The 7,329-nt window shown below is 39.7% G+C and overlaps 1 protein-coding gene across 1 annotated transcript in view; it reads right to left on the bottom strand.

The window, feature by feature from the left end:
* LOC117647872 (inter-alpha-trypsin inhibitor heavy chain H4-like) overlaps positions 1-5,325 on the bottom strand; it is a 28,093-nt gene extending 22,768 nt beyond the window's left edge. Inside the window, exons 1-2 of the mRNA XM_034389843.1 lie at positions 5,228-5,325; positions 602-720 (exon numbers count right to left, since the gene is read on the bottom strand). The gene's annotated coding sequence lies outside the window, so the exon portion shown is untranslated. The remainder of the gene's footprint in view (positions 1-601; positions 721-5,227) is intronic.
* Between the last annotated feature and the right edge of the window lie 2,004 nt (positions 5,326-7,329).

The raw sequence follows: 7,329 nt of genomic DNA on the forward strand, positions 1-7,329 counted from the left end.
TAATTTTCGTGGGTTGGCACCGATTTGCTTGCCGTCTGCGCCCTTTCGAAAATCGCGAGGCTGAAAAAACGAGTAGGCGCGCATTGAAACTGCCCCTCCATTGTTGCTGAGGTTGGATTGTTTGGCATGCTTTTAAAGGCTGCGGTTGTCTTGTCATGTTTTCCTCAATTCTGTGGAACAGTACTCACAACGTAAAAACAGCACGATGGTTGGTTTGACAAACTTTATGAACTCGGGAGGGGTGATTTCGGAACGCGGGTGACTTTCGTATTGCGAACATGAGCACTGTAAGTCGCGAGATGGAGTGAGGTGGTCATGGTGTTAACTGAATCAGGTTTGACCAGAACTCTTTTCTACTGGTTAGTTTGAATTTAGCGCATGCGCACTTTGAAATTTTTGGATTTTCTCTTTATCATTGAGCAGTTGACGCTGGCACGGTCCAATACATGGCTATTTCAAAATAGCCAAATGTGAAAATGGGAACACCTTGCAATGCGATTAGCATTGGAATTTTTTTTTTTTTTTGCGAGTGTACAGCGCTTGCATGTAGCAGTGCAAGCCTCATGCTTTGCCAATGCAGCAGTTTGAAAGCATAACTTACCACTGGATCGTCACATTGTCCCTGCTCGTACACTGATAGGCCGCTTCCTTCACCGCAAATAAAAAAGCGAGCTCCGCAGGCCGGCGTCGGTGTTGTCGACCGCCAAGAAGGTGTGGATCCTGAACACGAATGATTTACAACATTACAAAGAACCGTTTTTATCTGTACGTGTGTGTTGCTATGTGTGTTGCAGGATCTTTAAAGCAATTAAAAATGCTGACAGCTAAGGAAAGTCCATTCAAAACGGCTCTCTATGAAGAAGAAAGTTACGCCGAAAAACGGCATGACAGGTGAGTCACGCTGATATCTGGCGTCAATGTACCTTGTGGATTGGTGCTTTCAAGGCGTTCCATCGGAAAAGTCATACCTGAAACCGGCATGATTGAGTCTGCCCGAAAAATCGGCCTGACTTCTGTCACGCCGGTGTCTGAAATGACTTTTCTGTCATGCCACTTTTCGGCGTGACATCTTATTCAGCCCTAGTTTGACGGCACGAAGTCACGTCGATATATATTATTTTCAGTGTGCTATCGAGAAAGGTTAGCTTAATCTTGATGGACGTTACACGCTGAACACGATAGTTGCGTCGCATTTGGCCTAGGTGCAGTAAAACTACGAGTTAACCTTAGGAGGGGAATATCCCGGGAATACCCGCTGATGTGCGGGAGACAGATTATGAGATCCTTCGCGGGTTCGGCACCTCTCCCCACCACGGCTGGTGCACGGCTCCGCGGTTGTGCGCGCGTTACGGCGTGAGCCGTGTTTTACAGATACACTCTAAATATGGGGTGCCCAGAAACTGGGCGCCTTTGTCGCCCGCCCCACTTTTTAGGGTGCCAAATGTCGCCCAGTTCCTGGGCACCTTTGTCACCCAGTCACGGGGTGGACAAACCATTAAGAAACCTGCCTTCACCCATGGCTCAGCAGCGACTAAGGTGCCAAAGGTGCCCAGAATCTGGGCACCTCAGTCGCCCAGGAACTAGACACCTGTGCATGCTATACCATGGGAGAGGGCCGGTTACTGTATGATTTGTCCACCCCGAGACTGGGCGACAAAGGTGCCCAGAAACTGGGCGACATTTAACACCCTAAAAAGTGGGGCGGGCGACAAAGGCGCCCAGTTGCTGGGCACCCCATATTTAGAGTGTAGTCCTTCGTCCTTCCAGCTCATTCCTCTCCCTGCTAGCGGGTTTGCCAACTTGATTGCTTAACATTTTTGCCTACCTAGCTGACATTCCTTGAGCGAACCCAAAAAGCTGAATATAGGATATAAAAATTCTAAACCTAGTTTAGGCCCGCGGGCAAAATAGAAAAACTTAGCGTAGTAAGAGTGTTTACATGTTTGTAACATCTGATAAATAAAAACCTTTTAAAATCTGAAAATAAGGTTGGATCTCAATGGTTTTCAACCCATTCCTTATGGGGACACGACCCATTCCTTAGGGGTTTCAACCGGGTTAAAACCCATAGCCGAATGGGTTATGTCTCCTATGAGTTCCGCGGAACATAACGTGGTCAGAACCCCGTGATCCGGATTGAATGGTCTAGCATCAACTTCGCTTATTTTCGCGGCCGCTGCATCGCACACTGTTAAAAATTATTGTGAATTTACGAAATTTTTTTACAAACTCCCTGTAAAGTAACAATAACATTTCGTTATTTTATGAAATTTATTTGTAGAGGCCGTTTTATGAATTATTCATCACAGAAATCTTCTTAATTTTATGAAATTTGTTTGTGAACACCGCCCGATGAAATGGTACGAACGAAATACATCTCAAACGTGACGATAATACTACAGCAAGGTCACAAAAATATGAAAAGTTTACTAAAATTACAACAAATGCATTGGTAATTCCGTTGCACAAATCACTTGTAAAATTACGAGATATGGTGATGCCTTCATCATTTTACAAGATGTTTCATAAAACAAAACAAAAACGCTAAAATAAGTTTATCTCCATTTAATCAGCGTGACAAGGCAGAACAAAAGCGGTCCACGTAATTTGGAGCGTGTAAAAAGTTTGTGATTTTACAAACTACTGCGTGAAAAATAATTCATAAATCGTTAAGAAACAAAAAATCGTTGTAAATTTACAAATAATTTGTGCAACGAAATTACCCATAAATTGTTTGTAAATTTACGAACTAATTTTTTGGCTGAGCGTTAGCGAAGCCCTTGCCGTGTTTGGGCGCGCTGAAAAGTGACTGGTCGTGCGTCTGTCTGTCTGTGAGTCTGTTTGTACTCACCAACGATTCTCAGCAACTACAGTGGCTATAGTTTCAAGATTTCGTATTTAACGTCGCCTTAGTACCCCCCAACACGAGTTTGTTTCAAATCGTTGTTTAGTATCGTTTGAAATATTCAAAACATATTTTGAATCAGGTCATTAGCGTGGTTAGGTTGGCAGCGCGGCAGCGCTTACCAATTTCTCATCCCTGGGGGGTCCGCGGCTCTCAAATACGGGACTTAAGCAAATAAGCAAAAAAAACGAAATAAAGAGCAGAAGGGTTTAGAAATGAGATCGGCCTTAGTTTTTCAACATTCTGAATGATTAAAACCATTTTGGAACACCAACACAGCGAAATAGGGAAAAAGGGGATTCGAAAATGATTTACGTGTTTCGTTCCCCTCCCCCCCTCCCCTGTCAGAGGGGAATCATCTTCAGGTCAGTGCACTTTGACAAAGCTTTGTAAAAAGGATGTTTTTATTTTCCCTTTTTGTATTGTGTGCATCTTCTTATTTCATTCTAGTGTCATCCTTTTTTTAAAATTTTCAAACTAGAGGAAATTAGGGAAATGCATAAATAACTTGTGTTGAAATTGGCAGGCATACTTAGTTTGGACTCGAGAAATTCATTCTATTGCAATGCTGCAAGCTGACAAGAGTCCAAAAGTACTAACATGAGTTTTTTAATAGAATCAATATATGGTTGTGTATATTTAATCCTAATGGAGTTTGAATTGATGTTGGTTTCAAAGAGACGACTCAGGTTTTGAGCGGTGAGTGAATTGGTGATTGGATTTAGTGAGACGATTCCTTTAACTTCACCGAAGTTAATGTAACTGGTACTACTCAGTAATGTTTACATGAGTAAGATAAATTATGTCGGTTCATTAAGCCTTGGGTAGCCTTGGCATTGGACTCTATGTGACGAATCACTGGATTTGACAATAATTTGTCCCCGTTAACTGGTTTAGATCAGCCTACCCTAAACTGACTCTTTAATATTTACTGTGATAACATTTTCCCAACCAATATTGTTTTATTCACTGGTTCACAATGAAAGAATAACAAAATGTTTCATAAATATAATTTATACAATTGTGAGTTCATTATTTAAAGGGAAAAAAGAGTTATCGAATAGTGACCCAAGCATACGAGTAGCCAATTAAGCGATTCAATGTTGGCAATTGAATTTTACTCGACTGAGGGATTCGCTTTGGTGTGGCATCAGGGAATTTGGGGACGACAGAGGGTGCTTCATGAAGACAAATAGGAACAATATACAGAAATTGAGTTTTAAGTATTGTATGTAGTTTGCAGTGTACTGGTCACAAAAAAATACATTTATTTCAATGCCAATCCTACATTTTCATCTAGAGCTACGCAATTTTGGGGGAAAAAATTTCCAAGTTGAGATTTATGTATTTCCCTGTAGTTTTCAGTGCGCTGACCTCAATATTGACATCTTAATTGTCCCCTAACCCCCGATTTTTGGTTAAATTTTTTGAAATGAATTGTACAGTGATTCTTGCAGTTTTTTGAGTGCTGATAACGAAAATAACTCCCATTTTAACACCAGACCATATTTTCATCCCATATTAGATCATTTTGGGCCAAAAATTTCAAGTCAAATTTTATATTTTTTCCTGCAGTTTTTTGTGTGCTGAACTCGAAAATGACTTCCAAAATTTTTTCCCCGACTCACACTTACCCTAATTTTGACCAATTTTTTGGGCCCCAAAAAATTTTTAAAACGGTTTGACATTGATTCCAGCAGTTTTTGGGTGCTGATAAAAGAAAATCACTTTCATTTCGACTCCAGACTTATATTCTCATCGCAAATTAGATCATTTTGGACCAAAATTTTCATGTTGAGTTTTACATTATTTCCTGCAGTTTTTGGTGTGCTGAGCTCAAAAATGACCTTCAAACTTTTCCCAGACTCATATTTAACCGAATTTTGACCAAATTTTTGGGCCAAAATTTTTAAATCGAGTTTGACATTGATTCCAGCAGTTTTTTGGGGGTTTTGATGACGAAAAAACACTTCCATTTGTACCCCTGGTCTAAAGTTCACTGAAAATGAGCCCCTAAGATGGACACTTGTCAATCAAGCAAAGTCCCCAAAATGCACAAAAAATGTCAATTCGCATCGCTCAGCCACACTACGCGCCCAGACTGAACGGCGCGTACCCCTAGTTTACAGTGCAGAGTTTCATCCCACTCAGACCAAGTGTCAAGTGTCATACTAGCAAAAAAAGGATACGGGTGGGACGTATGGCGAAGTTGTTCATTCAGTCAAAGAAGTGTTTTTGACTAAATGAACAACTTCGGCAAAAGTATTTACGTGCGAAGTGTTTTCTCTTGCAACGTATACAATGGTCTCTAGAGAAACATACCAGCCTGAGAGGACGAACTAGATGCCTGTGGAGTACTAGATGATGATGATAACCTTGAGGAAAGAGCCGTTATAAATATTACTACAGAATACGTGAGCCACCTGCAACAAGAATTTCTTTTTTCAAAACAAGACTCACGCCTAGCACAAGTAGTGTCCGCTCCGGGTTTTCCTGGCTATCAAATCTCCAATGGCGTTTCCGTCTCGAAAAGTGACGTCGTGGAGGGGGCAGCAGAACAACCGATATATTTTTTATTTTTTTTTTAAACTCCGCTGCCTGGACCACCGTTAAAAGGCAGACCGGTTTAGCAGATGTATCCTACTACACTGTCAGAAATTTTGGCGTAAATTAGCGACAAAAACGTCGCTAATTTTCATAGCGACAGAAGTCGTTCTGAAACTACTTCGTCGTAACTGAACGACTAAAAAATCATTTCTCTACGACAATGTCGTAATCGCGATTACATATTTTGAAATCTGAAATCCCCGAACAGTTGATGAAAAGTTGCAATTTTGCTCGCTTATTTACGATTTGTGTCGTTCATTTACGATTAATTACACAAATTTCCGACAAGATTCGCAAATGTACGACTGAAGTCATAACTGCACGACATATTCCATAGATAAATTACGATCGTTCGTAAACTTACGATTAAGTTGTAAATTTACGACTTAGTTCGTTTCAAAACGGAACGTCTCGCTATCAAAATTAGCGACAAATATGTCGTAAATTTACGACTCAAGTTGTATATTTACGACTTGAGTCGTAACAAAATATGTCGTTTAAAAACGACATAATTGCTGTCGTAAATTTACGATTATTTTTAACAGTGTACTGTGGTCCAATAAAGAGCTGTGAAAAACTTTCAATCACGTCATAAGTGCTTGTTGGCTGCGGCAACTTTTTCTCTAAAAAGTTACAGCAAGAAATAATGATACAAATACATAAGTTTCTACGAAATGCTTTTTTTACGCAAAAATGGGTGGTTGTTACGAACGCAATAACTGAATTCTGCAGGGTGGGAATCGTAAACTCGGTTTTATCGCAAAAATTTGTAGTGAAAGTATCGGAAAATGATTAACAAGGTGCTGATAAAACTGCAGCGTGTATTACCCTCAGTTTGCGGGCACCACCCGTTCTAGTGTTACTTTGCCAATTCACACACACAATGTAAAATGCACGGGAGTATTTACAGTAATCTATGCTACATTTCAAACATAAAAGCTCCGCTGCAGTTTTATTTGCCAGTGGCGTGGGGAGTACTTTGTCTCACCCTGTAGATCAATAATTCAGTTATTGCATTCGCAACAACCACCCATTTTGGCGTTAAAAGAGCATTTTGTAGAAACTCGTGTCATTATTATTTGATCCAGGAAGCGGAAGAAGGGGAAAACTCAATTTTGGCCATTTTCCAGGAGAAACCAAAAATGAGAAGGAAAACTAAAAAAAAAACAAATGAATGTTGCAGATGTTAATAATTTCAAAAAGCATTAGTAAAATTTTTGGAAAAAAATCGAAAGTGTAAGGCACTCCGTAGAGGATTTCGCAAATTATCACTTTTCCCTTTAAAAAGGAAAACAGAGTCAGTTTACCTTATATTTTCCCAAACAAAGAGGAATTTGGGGACAAGTCAAGTGGAAAATAGTCTGCATAAAGTGTATGTTACTCTGGTGTATTTTTTTGGGCTTAGCTCTTTTTTCCCAAAATTTAAATTTAAAATTTAAGGGGGGGTTTAAATTGAGTTGATTCTTTTACACTAGATTCATAAAAATACAAGTTGAGTATATCCTTTTGCCAAATTTTTCAACGGACTCATGTGGACTTCCGTTTAGTTATCTCCATTTTTCCAAAGAAATTTAGACCGTAAAAGGGGTTTAAATTAGTTATACCCTTTTTCCATGTGGATTTTCTCCTAAACTGCTTGAAATTCAGTCAAATAATTTGGTGTAATGATGGGAACTATTCTAAGGCACAATAATAAAATAAAAACTCAATTTGGGGATAAGTCAAGTTATTCCCTTTTTCCGCTTCCTGGATCATTTCTTGTCATAACTTTTTATTGAAAAAGTTTCTGCAGCCAACAAGCAATTTTAACGTGATTG

The sequence above is a fragment of the Thrips palmi genome, unplaced genomic scaffold, assembly GCF_012932325.1.
Source record: "Thrips palmi isolate BJ-2018 unplaced genomic scaffold, TpBJ-2018v1 HiC_scaffold_3, whole genome shotgun sequence".
In the NCBI taxonomy this organism is placed as follows: domain Eukaryota; kingdom Metazoa; phylum Arthropoda; class Insecta; order Thysanoptera; family Thripidae; genus Thrips; species Thrips palmi.